The 17575-nt window shown below is 46.1% G+C and overlaps 1 long non-coding RNA gene across 1 annotated transcript in view; it reads left to right on the top strand.

Annotated features, from left to right (window-relative positions):
* The window catches only part of LOC141084788 (uncharacterized), a 347720-nt gene extending 345409 nt beyond the window's left edge, over window positions 1-2311 (top strand). The window contains exon 5 of the long non-coding RNA XR_012231118.1: window positions 1849-2311. This is a non-coding gene — a long non-coding RNA (uncharacterized lncRNA). The remainder of the gene's footprint in view (window positions 1-1848) is intronic.
* The last annotated feature ends 15264 nt before the right edge of the window (window positions 2312-17575 follow it).

Raw genomic sequence — 17575 nt, 5'->3', positions numbered from 1 at the left:
TGCTAAAAGGTTTATGTAAATATTAATTATTAGTAACTGGGAGATAGTGAGCGACGTAAGAGTCGCTCCTGGCGCTCATCATGTAGATATCAGAGAGTGAAGTCCTGGTGTAATAGCATTCTAGCGTGTCTTATAATTATAAGACATACGAGCCAATGTTAGCCAAAGAAGCAGCTGTTTAAAGGGTATGGACACAAACGGGAGTGTTTTTTTTTGCAAAAATGCATGCAGTTGGGATTCACTAAAAACTTTTACACTTTTTGTCTTCTGTATCCTCTGTATTGTCTATTGATAGCAGCAAAATGAGTTAGCTGAGAATCTGTCAGTGAGCTTGTTGTGAAGAGAGAATTTATAACTGTGCAGTAGTGTCCATGCAAGTGTATATTCAGTGGGGAAAATAAATATTTGATCCCTTGCTGATTTTGTAAGTTTGCCCACTGACAAAGACATGAACAGTCTATAATTTTAAGGGTAGGTTAATTTTAACATTGAGAGATAGAATATCAAAAATAAAATCCAGAAAATCACATTATATAAATTACATAAATTTATTTGCATTTTGCAGTGACAAGTATTTGATCCCTACCAACCATTAAGAGTTCTGGCTCCTACAGACCAGTTAGACGCTACTAATCAACTCATTGCCTGCATTAAAGACAGTTGTCTTACATAGTCACCTTTATAAAAGACTCCTGTGCACAGACTCAATTAGTCAGTCACACTCTAACCTCTACAAAATCGGACATGTGTACGGCCCCATAGACTAACATTGATCTGGGTGCAGTCTGATGTTTTCCATCGACTCATTCACTTGCAATCTGGCTACCGCATCAAACTGGGCATGCAGCAATTTTTCAATTGGACCAACCTGGTCCGAGGGCAAATTTGAAAATGTATGTGCCACTATAGAATAACATTAGTCCGGGTGAGATCTGATGTTTTGTTGTATCGCACTCGGATACACCCAAGTCCATGAACCCTTACTAGAATTCTCCTTTAAGGCCGGGATCACACTACCGTGTGTGATGTGAGAAACTCGCATGAGTCTCTAGCATCGACACCCTGTGCTACCGCCGGCACTCAGGACAGGAGCTTCGGCTGCATAGAAATACATGCAGTCGCAGCTCCGGTCCTGAGTGTCGGTGGCAGCGCCGGGTGTTGATGCGAGAGACTCATGCGAGTTTCTCGCATCGCAGACGGTAGTGTGATCCCGGCCTAAGACTCGTAGTTCCGCAACAGAAAACCACAACTTGCCTCCACTTTCCGTGATGGACAGCATTAGGATGCTCATTTTTGCATAGCGGTTGACTGACCACTAAATTACCGTCTTAAAAGAGGATTAGCATTCCTCACAGCCGGACGCAGGCTGCATTCAAATACCGAAACTCTTATCTCCATCGCTCGCTCCCTATGAATGCAAATTCTGACTGGACAAAATACTTAAATATGCTCTTATAAACCTTCACATTTGGCTGCAGTTCAAATTGACATGGGCATTTTCTGCTTGTGCGCCTGCCAATCTCATTACAATACCGAGGAGCGCTATTTTTAATCTGGCTTACTTCGTGCTGTCGTCAAGCAATAGTCAATTAGTATGAAAACAACAAAAAAAACAACATAAAGTGAAACAATACAAGCACACAGAGCATAATATATAATCTGCGGAACACCTGGGTGTAAATTCTTGTTTCCTGACGTGTGAACACTAATTTCACTTTTTTTTATCCTAATTTTATTGCAACAGAAAAAAAAGCTGGAAGTGGAAGTGGAACAAATGAGATCTGAATTTTATTATGCTTTTATAGTGTTGCAATATAGATAGTTAATTATCTTATTTTATTGCGTTAGGCACCTATGAAATGGATCCACCAAATGCAATTACCACAGAGGCAGAACTATCCTTCCAAAGGCAGTTTTATTGAAGGACAGAAAAACCGAGAGACTTCATCAACTTAACAAGAATGTTCACTGACTATCCTTAAATCCTTAAATTATGTGATTTATTTAGTGTTTGAGTTTTGCTTGTGTTTTGGACCATTCTGTAGTCTGGATGTGTAGTCTGCATGCCCTTAAACAGCAGTCTGGATGGGTAGTCTGGAGCCCCCTATAAGCAGTCTGGATGTGTAGTCTGCAGCCCCTTAAACAGCAGTCTGGATGGGTAGTCTGGAGCCCCCCTATAACAGCAGACTGTGTGTGTAGTCTGGAGCCATCCTATAACAGCAGTCTGGATGTGTAGTCCGAGCCATCCTATAACAGCATTCTGGATGTTTTGTCTGGAGACCCCTATAACAGCAGTCTGGATGTGTAATCTGGAGCCCCCTATAACAGCAGTCTGGATGTGTAGTCTAGAGCCCCCTACAACAGCAGTCTGGATGTGTAATGTGGAGCCCCCTATAACAGCAGTCTGGATGTGTAATCTGGAGCCCCCTATAACAGCAGTCTGGATGTGTAGTCTAGAGCCCCCTACAACAGCAGTCTGGATGTGTAATGTGGAGCCCCCTATAACAGCAGTCTGGATGTGTAGTCTGGAGTCCCCTATAACAGCAGTCTGGATGTGTAGTCTGAAGACCCCTATAACAGCAGTCTGGATGTGTAGTCTGGAGCCCCCTATAACAGCAGTCTGGATGTGTAGTGTGGAGCCCCCTATAACAGCAGGCTGGATGTGCAGTGTGGAGCCCCCTATAACAGCAGTCTGGATGTGTAGTCTGGAGCTCCCTATAACAGCAGTCTGGATGTGTAGTCTGGAGTCCCCTATAACAGCAGTCTGGATGTGTAGTCTGGAGTCCCTTATAACAGCAGTCTGGATGTGTAGTCTGGAGCCCCTTATAACAGCAGTCTGGATGTGTAGTCTGAAGACCCCTATAACAGCAGTCTGGATGTGTAGTGTGGAGCCCCCTATAACAGCAGTCTGGATGTGCAGTGTGGAGCCCCCTATAACAGCAGTCTGGATGTGTAGTCTGGAGCCCCCTATAACAGCAGTCTGGATGTGTAATCTGGAGCCCCCTATAACAGCAGTATGCATGTGTAGTCTAGAGCCCCCTATAACAGCAGTCTGGATGTGTAGTGTGGAGCCCCCTATAACAGCAGTCTGGATGTGTAATCTGGAGCCCCCTATAACAGCAGTCTGGATGTGTAGTCTGGAGTCCCCTATAACAGCAGTCTGGATGTGTAGTCTGAAGACCCCTATAACATCAGTCTGGATGTGTAGTCTGGAGCTCCCTATAACAGCAGTCTGGATGTGTAGTCTGGAGTCCCCTATAACAGCAGTCTGGATGTGTAGTCTGGAGTCCCTTATAACAGCAGTCTGGATGTGTAGTCTGGAGCCCCTTATAACAGCAGTCTGGATGTGTAGTCTGAAGACCCCTATAACAGCAGTCTGGATGTGCAGTGTGGAGCCCCCTATAACAGCAGTCTGGATGTGTAGTCTGGAGCCCCCTATAACAGCAGTCTGGATGTGTAATCTGGAGCCCCCTATAACAGCAGTATGCATGTGTAGTCTAGAACCCCCTATAACAGCAGTCTGGATGTGTAGTGTGGAGCCCCCTATAACAGCAGTCTGGATGTGTAATCTGGAGCCCCCTATAACAGCAGTCTGGATGTGTAGTCTGGAGTCCCCTATAACAGCAGTCTGGATGTGTAGTCTGAAGACCCCTATAACAGCAGTCTGGATGTGTAGTCTGGAGCCCCCTATAACAGCAGTCTGGATGTGTAGTCTGGAGCCCCCTATAACAGCAGCCTGGATGTGTAGTCTGGAGTCCCCTATAACAGCAGTCTGGATGTGTAGTCTGAAGACCCCTATAACAGCAGTCTGGATGTGTAGTCTGGAGCCCCCTATAACAGCAGCCTGGATGTGTAGTGTGGAGCCCCCTATAACAGCAGTCTGGATGTGCAGTGTGGAGCCCCCTATAACAGCAGTCTGGATGTGTAGTCTGGAGACCCCTATAACAGCAGTCTGGATGTGTAGTCTGAAGACCCCTATAACAGCAGTCTGGATGTGTAGTCTGGAGCCCCCTATACCAGCAGTCTAGATGTGTAGTGTGGAGCCCCCTATAACAGCAGTCTGGATGTGTAGTCTGGAGCCCCCTATAACAGCAGTCTGGATGTGTAGTCTGGAGTCCCCTATAACGGCAGCCTGGATGTGTAGTCTGGAGTCCCCTATAACAGCAGTCTGGATGTGCAGTGTGGAGCCCCCTATAACAGCAGCCTGGATGTGTAGTCTGGAGCCCCCTATAACAGCAGTCTGGATGTGTAGTCTGAAGACCCCTATAACAGCAGTCTGGATGTGTAGTCTGGAGGCCCCTATAACAGCAGTCTGGATGTGTAGTGTGGAGCCCCCTATAACAGCAGGCTGGATGTGCAGTGTGGAGCCCCCTATAACAGCAGTCTGGATGTGTAGTCTGGAGCCCCCTATAACAGCAGTCTGGATGTGTAGTCAGAAGACCCCTATAACAGCAGTCTGGATGTGTAGTCTGGAGCCCCCTATAACAGCAGTCTAGATGTGTAGTGTGGAGCCCCCTATAACAGCAGTCTGGATGTGCAGTGTGGAGCCCCCTATAACAGCAGTCTGGATGTGTAGTCTGGAGCCCCCTATAACAGCAGTCTGGATGTGTAGTCTGGAGCCCCCTATAACAGCAGTCTGGATGTGTAGTCTGAAGACCCCTATAACAGCAGTCTGGATGTGTAGTCTGGAGCCCCCTATAACAGCAGTCTGGATGTGTAGTCTGAAGACCCCTATAACAGCAGTCTGGATGTGTAGTCTGGAGGCCCCTATAACAGCAGTCTGGATGTGTAGTGTGGAGCCCCCTATAATAGCAGGCTGGATGTGCAGTGTGGAGCCCCCTATAACAGCAGTCTGGATGTGTAGTCTGGAGCCCCCTATAACAGCAGTCTGGATGTGTAGTCTGAAGACCCCTATAACAGCAGTCTGGATGTGTAGTCTGGAGCCCCCTATAACAGCAGTCTAGATGTGTAGTGTGGAGCCCCCTATAACAGCAGTCTGGATGTGCAGTGTGGAGCCCCCTATAACAGCAGTCTGGATGTGTAGTCTGGAGCCCCCTATAACAGCAGTCTGGATGTGTAGTCTGGAGCCCCCTATAACAGCAGTCTGGATGAGTAGTCTGAAGACCCCTATAACAGCAGTCTGGATGTGTAGTCTGGAGCCCCCTATAACAGCAGTCTGGATGTGTAGTCTGGAGTCCCCTATAACGGCAGCCTGGATGTGTAGTCTGGAGTCCCCTATAACAGCAGTCTGGATGTGCAGTGCGGAGCCCCCTATAACAGCAGTCTGGATGTGTAGTCTGGAGCCCCCTATAACAGCAGTCTGGATGTGTAGTCTGAAGACCCCTATAACAGCAGTCTGGATGTGTAGTCTGGAGGCCCCTATAACAGCAGTCTGGATGTGTAGTGTGGAGCCCCCTATAACAGCAGGCTGGATGTGCAGTGTGGAGCCCCCTATAACAGCAGTCTGGATGTGTAGTCTGGAGCCCCCTATAACAGCAGTCTGGATGTGTAGTCTGGAGCCCCCTATAACAGCAGTCTAGATGTGTAGTGTGGAGCCCCCTATAACAGCAGTCTGGATGTGCAGTGTGGAGCCCCCTATAACAGCAGTCTGGATGTGTAGTCTGGAGCCCCCTATAACAGCAGTCTGGATGTGTAGTCTGGAGCCCCCTATAACAGCAGTCTGGATGTGTAGTCTGAAGACCCCTATAACAGCAGTCTGGATGTGTAGTCTGAAGACCCCTTTAACAGCAGTCTGGATGTGTAGTCTGGAGCCCCCTATACCAGCAGTCTAGATGTGTAGTGTGGAGCCCCCTATAACAGCAGTCTGGATGTGCAGTGTGGAGCCCCCTATAACAGCAGTCTGGATGTGTAGTCTGGAGCCCCCTATAACAGCAGTCTGGATGTGTAGTTTGGAGTCCCCTATAATGGCAGCCTGGATGTGTAGTCTGGAGTCCCCTATAACAGCAGTCTGGATGTGCAGTGTGGAGCCCCCTATAACAGCAGTCTGGATGTGTAGTCTGGAGCCCCCTATAACAGCAGTCTGGATGTGTAGTCTGAAGACCCCTATAACAGCAGTCTGGATGTGTAGTCTGGAGGCCCCTATAACAGCAGTCTGGATGTGTAGTGTGGAGCCCCCTATAACAGCAGTCTGGATGTGTAGTGTGGAGCCCCCTATAACAGCAGGCTGGATGTGCAGTGTGGAGCCCCCTATAACAGCAGTCTGGATGTGTAGTCTGGAGCCCCCTATAACAGCAGTCTGGATGTGTAGTCTGAAGACCCCTATAACAGCAGTCTGGATGTGTAGTCTGGAGCCCCCTATAACAGCAGTCTAGATGTGTAGTGTGGAGCCCCCTATAACAGCAGTCTGGATGTGCAGTGTGGAGCCCCCTATAACAGCAGTCTGGATGTGTAGTGTGGAGCCCCCTATAACAGCAGTCTGGATGTGTAGTGTGGAGCCCCCTATAACAGCAGGCTGGATGTGCAGTGTGGAGCCCCCTATAACAGCAGTCTGGATGTGTAGTCTGGAGCCCCCTATAACAGCAGTCTGGATGTGTAGTCTGAAGACCCCTATAACAGCAGTCTGGATGTGTAGTCTGGAGCCCCCTATAACAGCAGTCTAGATGTGTAGTGTGGAGCCCCCTATAACAGCAGTCTGGATGTGCAGTGTGGAGCCCCCTATAACAGCAGTCTGGATGTGTAGTCTGGAGCCCCCTATAACGGCAGTCTGGATGTGTAGTCTGGAGTCCCCTATAACGGCAGCCTGGATGTGTAGTCTGGAGTCCCCTATAACAGCAGTCTGGATGTGTAATCTGGAGCCCCCTATAAATGCAGCCTGGATGTGTAGTCTGGAGCCCCCCTATAGCAGCAGTCTGGATGTGTATTCTGGAGCCCCCTATAACAGCAGTCTGGATGTGTAGTGTGGAGCCCCCTATAACAGCAGTCTGGATGTGTAGTCTGAAGACCCCTATAACAGCAGTCTGGATGTGTAGTCTGGAGTCCCCTATAACAGCAGTCTGGATGTGTAGTCTGAAGACCCCTATAACAGCAGTCTGGATGTGTAGTCTGGAGCCCCCCTATAATAGCAGTCTGGATGTGTAGTCTGGAGCCCCCTATAACAGCAGTCTGGATGTGTCTTCTGGAGCCCCCTATAACAGCGGTCTGTATGTGTAATCTGGAGCCCCCTATAACAGCAGTCTGGATGTGTAGTCTGGAGTCCCCTATAACAGCAGTCTGGATGTGTAGTCTGGAGCCCCCCTATAATAGCAGTCTGAATATGTAGTGTGGAGCCCCCCTATAACAGCAGTCTGAATGTGTAGTCTGGAGCCCCCCTATAACAGCAGTCTGAATGTGTAGTCTGGAGCCCCCTATAACAGCAGTCTGAATGTGTATTCTGGAGCCCCTATAACAGCAGTCTGGATGTGTATTCTGGAGCCCCCTATAACAGCAGTCTGGATGGGTAGTGTGGATCCCGGCTATCATTATGGAATAAGATGAGTAACCTTAATAACAATATTTATTATTATTATTATTATTATTATTGTTGTTGTTGTTATTATTGCTACTGTTTCCATTTTCTTTATTGAACCTTTGTCTTGTTCGTTACCTTTTTCTTGGAGCAGATCAAGGTTTCCTGCAGATATTCAGAATCCTGAATAATTCGGGGACTACCTGGGGGGATTGTGTGGTGCTATAATACGTTTGCCTGTGTCACCGCCACCATCCAGATGCCTTGCACCCCCTATGGATGACTGCGGTGCTTATCTCCTGAGAGACTTATTAAGGAAATCACATTTTGTGAAGTGTTTGCTTGACTTCACCTGTAAAATAAATGCGGCCTGAAATTTCATCTCATATTTCGCCTCCAATCTCTGTCCCTCATTCTCCTCTCAGCATGCCTTCCTGATCACTTGCCCCCATCTCCGGGAACCAAAACCTATTTGTTAATGAGGTGCAGATAATGAAAGAAAGACTAAACTTGTAAAATCTGCTGCAATAAATGGAGCACTGCTGTAACGTGGCGGCTTTGTCTGGGCGACCTGACATTGTGTATTGCATGTGCTTTGCGGGGGTCACGGCTTCCTTTGTACCAGTGATAAGTAATGTTTCCACCGTCTGTTCAGGTGTTTACCGGACTCATGAATGAACATCTGCGGCAGTGAAGAATATCTCACCACGGCTTCCCAATGGCAATGATTGCCGAATTATGCAGTGTCGGAAGCGTCAAGGCGCGGGGTGATGCTGACCCGTGTCATGGAATTATCTCACATTCCAGTTTACCGATATCATCTAGGAAATTGAAGCTGGGTGTGAGAAGTGTGACCGATCTTATTCGCATCTTCTGCTACATGAGGAAGCACAATATGTCGCTTCTGGGCAAATGCAGAATATGAAAAACAGGCCCATAATATCATCTCACCTCCACCAAATTTGGCAGTCAGCCGCTTAACCTTCTCTTGGCATTCGCCAAACCCATAGTCGTCCATCAGATGCCAGACAATAAATGCAATCCACAGTAGTGTATCTAGAGCCCCATGCATCCCAGCGCAAATTTTGGATCTTGACCCCAACCTCCCTATTGGTCACATGTATGGGCATTTGTTTTGTTCTGGATCCTATAAAGACATACTCCATTTTGATACAGGAAAGATGTATATCTTTGTACCGTGTTAGCCAGTGGATAGAAAAATATTCAGGATTGAGAGTCCTCAGTAGTTGATACCTTTTAATGGCTAACTGAAAAGATGGTAATACATTGCAAGCTTTCGAGACTACTCAGGTCTCTTCATCAGGCTAGACTAATACAAAATCTGAAGTCACATATTTATGCACAATACAGCCTAGAAAAAATGCAATAGATAAGACAAGTGACGTGAAGCAGAACTATCAATATAGGAGAGGGAGAAACATAAATATAAACATTGGACCAGTTCATAGATAAGGAGTCTGGATGTTTTATGGTCCTCTGATTGGGGTCTAGTTCTGTGTTGCCCCGCAAGGTTTTAAAAGGAAATTCCTTAATTGATGTAAAAAGACATAAATCCATGCGACACATTCATTCCAGCACTGAGAGTGTCAAAGTTCGTCATAAATTTGTACTCCCAAACTCGTCTCTCTCTCTGAGATGTGAAGTTACCTTTCAATACCATGCAAATTGCCTCTTCAGAAAGAAAGAGGACTTTTACTCTACAGCGCCACCTATTGGTAGTAGCGATCCTACAAGTCACAATCAACCCTTTAACGAGTCTTGTAGTATGACTTAGGATACAAGCCAAATCAGAATCTCAATTTGCAGACACGGTGTTTCGAGCTGTTGGCTCTCGTCAGTGCAAAGTATGAGATCTGATTTGGCAAGGTGAGAGGCTCTGGACTAGGGTCTCACCTTGCCAAATCAGATCTCATACTTTGCACTGACGAGAGCCAACAGCTCGAAACACCGTGTCTGCAAATTGAGATTCTGATTTGGCTTGTATCCTAAGTCATACTACAAGACTCATTAAAGGGTTGATTGTGACTTGTAGGATCGCTACTACCAATAGGTGGCGCTGTAGAGTAAAAGTCCTCTTTCTTTCTGAAGAGGCAATTTGCATATTATTTTCCCAGAGGAGCATTGCATGGCGAATAAGTCTCCTTACCTTGACAAGCCACAGCTGGCATGTCACTCTCCGCAAGGAGAAACCTTTCAATACCAGTAATTTCATATCCATGCTGCTGTGATCAGGGATACAGAAATGTTTTGCCACAGGTAGATCCATTCTTTTTTCTCTTATTGTGTGATGATGAGCATTCATCCTTGTTCTAAGCTTTTGCCCTGTCTCCCCCATATACAGACCCCCAGTTGGACATTTAGTACAAATAATTAAGTATACCACATTAGATGTAATGCAGGTGAAAGTACCTGGGATCTTGTAGTCCTGATGTGAGTTGGGGATCTTTATCTTGTCCGTGGTCATTATAAATGGAAACCTGTCTATTTATAATGACCACGGACAAGATAAAGATCCCCAACTCACATCAGGACTACAAGATCCCAGGTACTTTCACCTGCATTACATCTAATGTGGTATACTTAATTATTTGTACTAAATGTCCAACTGGGGGTCTGTATATGGGGGAGACAGGGCAAAAGCTTAGAACAAGGATGAATGCTCATCGTCACACAATAAGAGAAAAAAGAATGGATCTACCTGTGGCAAAACATTTCTGTATCCCTGATCACAGCAGCATGGATATGAAATTACTGGTATTGAAAGGTAACTTCACATCTCAGAGAGAGAGACGAGTTTGGGAGTACAAATTTATGACGAACTTTGACACTCTCAGTGCTGGAATGAATGTGTCGCATGGATTTATGTCTTTTTACATCAATTAAGGAATTTCCTTTTAAAACCTTGCGGGGCAACACAGAACTAGACCCCAATCAGAGGACCATAAAACATCCAGACGCCTTATCTATGAACTGGTCCAATGTTTATATTTATGTTTCTCCCTCTCCCATATTGATAGTTCTGCTTCACGTCACTTGTCTTATCTATTGCATTTTTTCTAGGCTGTATTGTGCATAAATATGTGACTTCAGATTTTGTATTAGTCTAGCCTGATGAAGAGACCTGAGTAGTCTCGAAAGCTTGCAATGTATTACCATCTTTTCAGTTAGCCATTAAAAGGTATCAACTACTGAGGACTCTCAATCCTGAATATTTATAAAGACATAGGCGTTCGCTCTCCATGTAATAATGACCTCATACAGAAACCTCTCTGTAATACTGTCCCCCATCCTGGTCCCTTCTGGTAATAATGTTGCCCGCTGCATCACTTTTTGGTAATAATGTCCCCCGTTGCAGCCCTGTTCTGTAATAATATCCCCAGTGCTGGCACTCAACCTGTAATAATGTCCCTCATCCTAGGCCCCTTCCTGATATAATGTCCTTCTTCCTATACAAATGTCCCCCATCCTAGACCCGTTCCTGGTATATTGTCCCCCATCCAATAAGAATGTCCCCCATCCTGGGCCTGTTCCTGGTATAATGTCGCCATCCTATAAAATGTCCCCCATCCTGTGCCCGTTCCTGGTATAATGTTACCCATCCTATAACAATGTCCTCCATCCTATAAGAATCTCCCCCTTCCTGGGCCTGTTCTTAGTATAATGTCCCCCATCCTAGGCCCGTTCCTGATATAATGTCTCCATTCTATAAAATGTCCCCCATCCTAGGCCCGTTCCTGGTATAATCTCCCCTTCCTATAAAATGTCCCCCATCCTATAAGAATTTCCCCCATCCTAGGCCTGTTCCTGGTGTAATGTCCCCCATCCTATAAGAATGTCCCCCATCCTGGGACCGTTCCGGGTATAAACTGTGTTCCAAATTATTATGCAAAAAGAGTTTAGGAGTGATAAGTTTAGAATTTTTTTGTTTGTCATTTAAACTCATTGATGGTGATGTGTGTCAGGGCTCTTTATATCACTGAAAGCAATTGCAGATACCTGTGCAAATTAGTTTGGCAGGTGTGTGCAAATAAAGGCAAGACTACTTAAGAAGGCTGTTCCACATTATTAAGCAGCCTACATTTTTTGCCAAAATGGGAAAGAAAAAGGATGTGTCGGCTGCTGAGAAGCAACAAATTGTGGAGTATTTAGGTCAAGGCATGACTACAATCAACATTGCCAAGACCCTTCATCGTGATCATCGCACAATCAAGAAGTATGTAACTGATTCCCAGCACACACGTGTGCGTGCTGATAAGGAAAAATTGAGGACTCTTTCCAACAGGCAATTGCGTCAGGTAAAAAGAGCAGCTGCAAAAATGCCTTGTCATAGCAGCAGACAAGTTTTTGAAGCTGCTGGTGCCTCCAACGTCCCCCGAACAACAAGATGCAGGGTCCTTCAGAGGTTTGCAGCTGTGCGTAAGTCATCCTGTCGACCACCTCTATCCACTGCACACAAGCAGAAACGGCTCCAGTGGGCCAAACGATACATGAAGACTGACTTCCAAACTGTTTTGTTCACCGATGAGTGCCGTGCAACGCTCGATGGTCCAGATGGATGGAGTGGAGGATGGCTGGTTGATGGACACCCCATGAAAACACGGCTAAGGCACCAACAAGGAGGAGGTGGAGTAATGTTTTGGGCTGGAATCATGGGGAGAGAGATTGTCGGCCCCTTTAGGATCCCTGAAGGGGTAAAGATGAACGCCATAATCTATGTGGAGTTTCTTAAACAGCACTTCCTGCCATGGTTCAAGAGGAAGAACCGTGCTTTCCGCAGCAAGATCATTTTCATGCATGATAATGCACCGCCTGATGCTGCAAATAACACATCTGCATCTCTGGCTGCTATGGGCATAAAAGAGGACAAACTTATGGTGTGGCCACCATCTTCCCCTGACCTCAACCCCATTGAGAACCTCTGGAGCATCATCAAAAGGAGTGTCTATGATGGTGGGAGGCAGTTCACATCTAAGCAACAGCTCTGGGAGGGTATTCTGTTCACATGCAAAACAATTGAAGCACAAACCATCCAAAAACCGACAAATTCAATGGACGAGAGAGTTCAGAAGCTTCTTTCCAACAAGGGGTCCTATGTGCAAATGTAACATCACCTAGAATAAAGTTTTGACTTGAAAACTGTTTGATTTCATTTTGTAATAAGCTGATAATGCTTATAATTTCACAATTGACCATTTTTTTGTTCAAAATAAAAATAAAAAGGTTGAAAACTCTGCTGTGCATAATAATTTGGAACATGCATTTTGAGTGTTTCTTATTTTTAAAAATATACTGTTTTCATAGGCAGTTTGTTCAAAAACATTGCAATTATACTAGAATATTAGATGACTGGAAAATAACAATGACTGCAATTCATACAGGTAATTTAGAGAAAATACGAGGAAATATTTTTTGCATAGTAATTTGGAACACAGTGTAATGTCCCCCATCCTATAAGAATGTCCCCCATCCTGGGACCGCTCCTGGTATAATGTCCCACATAGATAGATAAATATGAGATAGATAGATCTACCCCAAGGGCTTCCACGTGCAATGATCTGACCCTGATTGATACAATGCAGGTATGAGATGCTGTTGGTAAGCACATGAATGTATTTCCATACAAGTGATCTTATATCATTTCCAGCCCACCGCTGTCATTAGTGCGTCCCATCTCACATCTGAAAGGCAATCTTTCTAAACTGCTCCTGCACATCAAAGATTTTCTACTTCAATCAAATACAATTATGTCTGAGTTCCTAATTACAGCTATTCAGCTTTCAGGCACTGATAACATTTGAACTTCCCATTCACCCTGGATAAATAACATTCAACCTTTTCAGCTACTTCTCCATGCCATAACATCTCCTCGAGGGCAACTATGAAACAAGGTTTAATATCTATCTATCTATCTATCTATCTATCTATCTATCTATCTATCTATCTATCCCATATCTATCTATCTATCTATCTATCTATCTATCTATCTACAGTTGTGGCCAAAAGTATTGACACCCCTGCAATTTTGTCAGATAATACTCAGTTTCTTCCTGAAAATGATTGCAAACACAAATTCTTTGGTATTATTATCTTCATTTAATTTGTCTTAAATGAAAAAACACAAACACAGCTTATGATATATTTTTGCCTGCTGTTATTTTAGGTTATGGGCACTTTTTGTGTCATTATTTGACACGTTTTTATGGCAATTATTGTGCGATTGGCTTTGGATTACACCTAAGTCTCTCCTTTAATGTTGTCCTGTTTGCGTCTTTTGTATTTGTTGCCACTGTGATATTTATATGGTAATCATTGATGTTACTGTCGAATAAAATTAATATTTTTATAATGACTTTTTTGAATCCATTACTCCCATTTTTTCGCCTTTTTCTATGAGATTCATGGAGTGGAAACTGCACTATTATGGCGGTTTATTTGTTTAGGTTACCGCCCCTTTTTTTCTGTTACAGCGTGTTGGGCTTCTCTTTGGGTTTAAGTATCTATCTATCTAGTATAAGCCGACCCGAGTATCAGCCGAGACCCCTAATTTTGCCACAAAAAAACTTGGAAAACTTATTGACTCGAGTACAGGCTGAGGGTGGAGCTGCACAAGGGTTAATGGTGGCCAAAAAGATGCTCCATAGATAAATACTCCCCATAAAATGCTGCATAAGGGTTAATGGTGGCCCAAAAAGATGCTCCATAGATAAATACCCCCCATATATTGCTGCATAAGGGTTAATGGTGGCCCAAGAAAATGCTCCATAGATAGAGAGTCCCCATAAAATGCTGCACAAGGGTTAATGGTGGCCCAAGAATATGCTCCATAAATACAGCCCACATATTGCTGCCGCTGCTGCTATTGCAAAAAGAAAATGACATACTCACCTCCCATCGCTGGGGGCCCAGTGCTAGTGACCTGACCAGGTGGGGACACTGGCGCGCTATGTAGGCCAGGTGCCGGTGTCGCCGCTGGCTCAGGCCCCCAGCACTGGTAATATTCACCTGTCCTCGTTCCATCGCCGCGCGCCGCTCTGTTTCCCGGGTCTCTGCAGTGACTTCAGCAGAGGGCACACACTGACTACGTCATCGCACCCTCTAACCTGAATGTCACAGTCAAAGGACGTGGAGGACAGAGCAGCGCGCGGCGGTAGAACGGGGACAGGTGAATATTGCACTGCTCCCCATCCTCCCCGTCATACTCGCCCCCCCTACTTCTTCCATGGTCTCAGTGCGGCAGCTCTTCCGGGTTTCAGCGGTCACGTGGTACCGCCCATTAAAGTCATGAATATGCACATATTCTTGACTTTAATGAGCGGTACCACGTGACCGCTGAATGCAGGAAGAGCTGGGGCGCCGAGACCATGGAAGAAATGGGGGCTGCAGAGACCACGCCAGGAGGGGGTGGGTATGATCTCTGACACCCACGCTCCCCCTCCCCCTCCGACCCCCTGTATATGACTCGAGTATAAGCCGAGAGGAGGACTTTCAGCACAAAAAAATGGACTGAAAATCTCGGCTTATACTTATCTATTATCTATCTAGCTAGCTCATATCTATCTATCTATCTATCTCATATATATCTGTCTATCTATCTATCTATCCCATATCTATCTATCTATCTATCTATCCCATATCTATCTATCTATCTATCTATCCATCCCATATCTATCTATCTATCTATCCAATATCTATCTATCTATCTATCTATCTCATATCTATCTATGTTTGCTTAAAAAATGCAATTTAATCAACTCAAATATTGCAAGTTTATTTATATGATTTTTGCATAATTAATCAGCACTGCGTGAGCCTGTTAGGCCAGATATGAGCACAGGTGTGGCCAAACGTCAACAGGCCATCCTTAAATTAATTTCTTTGGGGAATCGGAGCCACACAGCACAGGAGCTCTGGAATGCCATCAAGCAGGAGAGCGATGTGTGGTTTGTGCCAGCGAATCTCCAGCCAGGTTTGGTAGTGAGTGACAATGGCCGAAATCTAGTGGCAGCTCTGGGTCTAGGCAACCTCACTCACATACCATGTCTGGCACACGTGCTCAATTTGGTCGTGCAGATCTTTCTGAGGGACTATCCGGATCTTGATGCACTGCTGCACAAGGTTCGCCTAGAGTGTGCTCACTTGCGGCGTTCCAGCATGGCAAGATCGCGCATTGCATCTCTGCAACGTCGATTCCGCCTGCCAGAACATCACATAATATATGACCTCCCCACCAGGTGGAATTCAACGTTACATATGTTGGAGCGGTTGTGTGAGCAGCAGGCAGCAGTAATGCAGTACCAGCTGCATCAGGCGCAAACAAGTCGCACTGTGCGCCGGACACACTTCACCACCACTGAGTGGGCCACTATGAGGGACATCTGCCAAGTTTTGCGTGCCTTCGATGACTCCACGCGGATGGCCAGTGCAGATGATGCACTAATCAGCATGACTGTCTCCCTCATCTGTCTGCTTCAAAAAACCTTACAAGCACTAAGTGAGGAGGTTTTTGAAGAGGTCGAGGATGAGCAGTCAGAAATGCCATCTGCTTCTGGCAAGTCTGCGCAACGTGCTTCCACACAAAGGCCCAGGCAGGGGACACTTAGTGAGGAGGATGACGAGGATTCAATGGAGGAGGAGGAACACATCTCTCCAGAGGAGGGAGGTACACAAGGCTCTAGTAGTCAGTGTGTACAGCAAGGGTGGGGTGATGCTGAGCTGGCAGAGATGCTGCCTCAAGCTGGGGACAGCGTTTCCGGTCCAGTTGGCAGTCTGCAGCACATGGTTGATTTCATGCTGCAGTGCTTGTTAAATGACCGCCACATCGCCAACATTCTCCACACGGCTGATTATTGGGTGTACACCCTCCTAGATCCTCGCTACTGGGACAACTTACAAAGCCTCATACCACAGTTGAACCGGGAGCGAAAAATGCGGGAGTACCAAGAAACACTTGTGCAGGCCATCATGTTCTCCATTCCCCCCGCAAGTGTTGCTGGTAGTGCTTTTCAAAGCAGCCATGTGGGTAGAGGCAGTGGGTAGGAAGCTCTGCACAAAGAGGTAGCAGAGGCAGTGCCACAGGACAAGGCAAGGCCAGTAAGGCCCAAATGTGGAAAAGTTTTGTGGGACCGCCACAAACGGCTACACCATCACAGACGGCTCCAGTCAGCAGGAGGCAACGTTTCCGTCAGATGGTGACAGACTACTTGTCTTGCCCTGTTAGTGTTCTCCCAAACGGCTCTTCCTTCGTTCAAGTATTGGGTCTCTAAGCTGGATACATGGCCAGAGCTTAGCCAGTATGCATTGGAGGTGCTGGCTTGCCCTGCTGCCAGTGTATTATCGGAACGTGTCTTTAGTGCTGCAGGTGGTGTGGTAACAGACCGTCGCACGCGACTATCCGCCGATAATATTGACCGGCTTACTTTTCTGAAAATGAACAAGGCCTGGATCTCACCTAAATTTGCCAGTCCTCTTCCGTAATAAATAATTGGCTGGCAACAGGATCCAGGTCTCCTGTTGTGTTCATGTTTCTATGACCTGAACTTTATTTCCTGGGCTACAGCAACGCCCGTTGTTGCTCAGAAGTGCTGTCCACACAGACAAAACACTCGCTCATGTGTAAGTGGGGTTCGGTAACGTCAGCTGATCCCCTGCTGTGTGTACGGCAAAGTGTCCTGCTCCCTCCACAGTCTAACAACCTCAGATTTACACCTGGCTCCAAGTAGGCCTCGGCCTACTACCTGATTTTCCCTGGGCTCCGACACCGCCAGTTGGTGCTCAGAAGTGCTGTCCGCACAGACAAAACACTCGCTCATGTGTAAGTGGGGTTCGGTAACGTCAGCTGATCCCCTGCTGTGTGTACGGCAAAGTGTCCTGCTCCCTCCACAGTCAAACAACCTCAGATTTACACCTGGCTCCTAGTAGGCCTCGGCCTGCACCCTGATTGTCCCTGGCTTCCAACAACGCTAGTTGGTGCTCGGAAGTGCTGTCCACACAGAAAAACACACTTGTTCATGTGAAAGTGGGGGTCAGTAACGTCAGCTGATCCCCTGCTGTGTGTACGGCAAAGTGTCCTGCTCCCTCCACAGTCTAACA

The sequence above is a fragment of the Dendrobates tinctorius genome, unplaced genomic scaffold, assembly GCF_039654945.1.
Source record: "Dendrobates tinctorius isolate UK_male_01 unplaced genomic scaffold, ASM3965494v1 ptg000006l, whole genome shotgun sequence".
In the NCBI taxonomy this organism is placed as follows: domain Eukaryota; kingdom Metazoa; phylum Chordata; class Amphibia; order Anura; family Dendrobatidae; genus Dendrobates; species Dendrobates tinctorius.
This window is presented reverse-complemented; position numbering and strand designations above follow the sequence as displayed.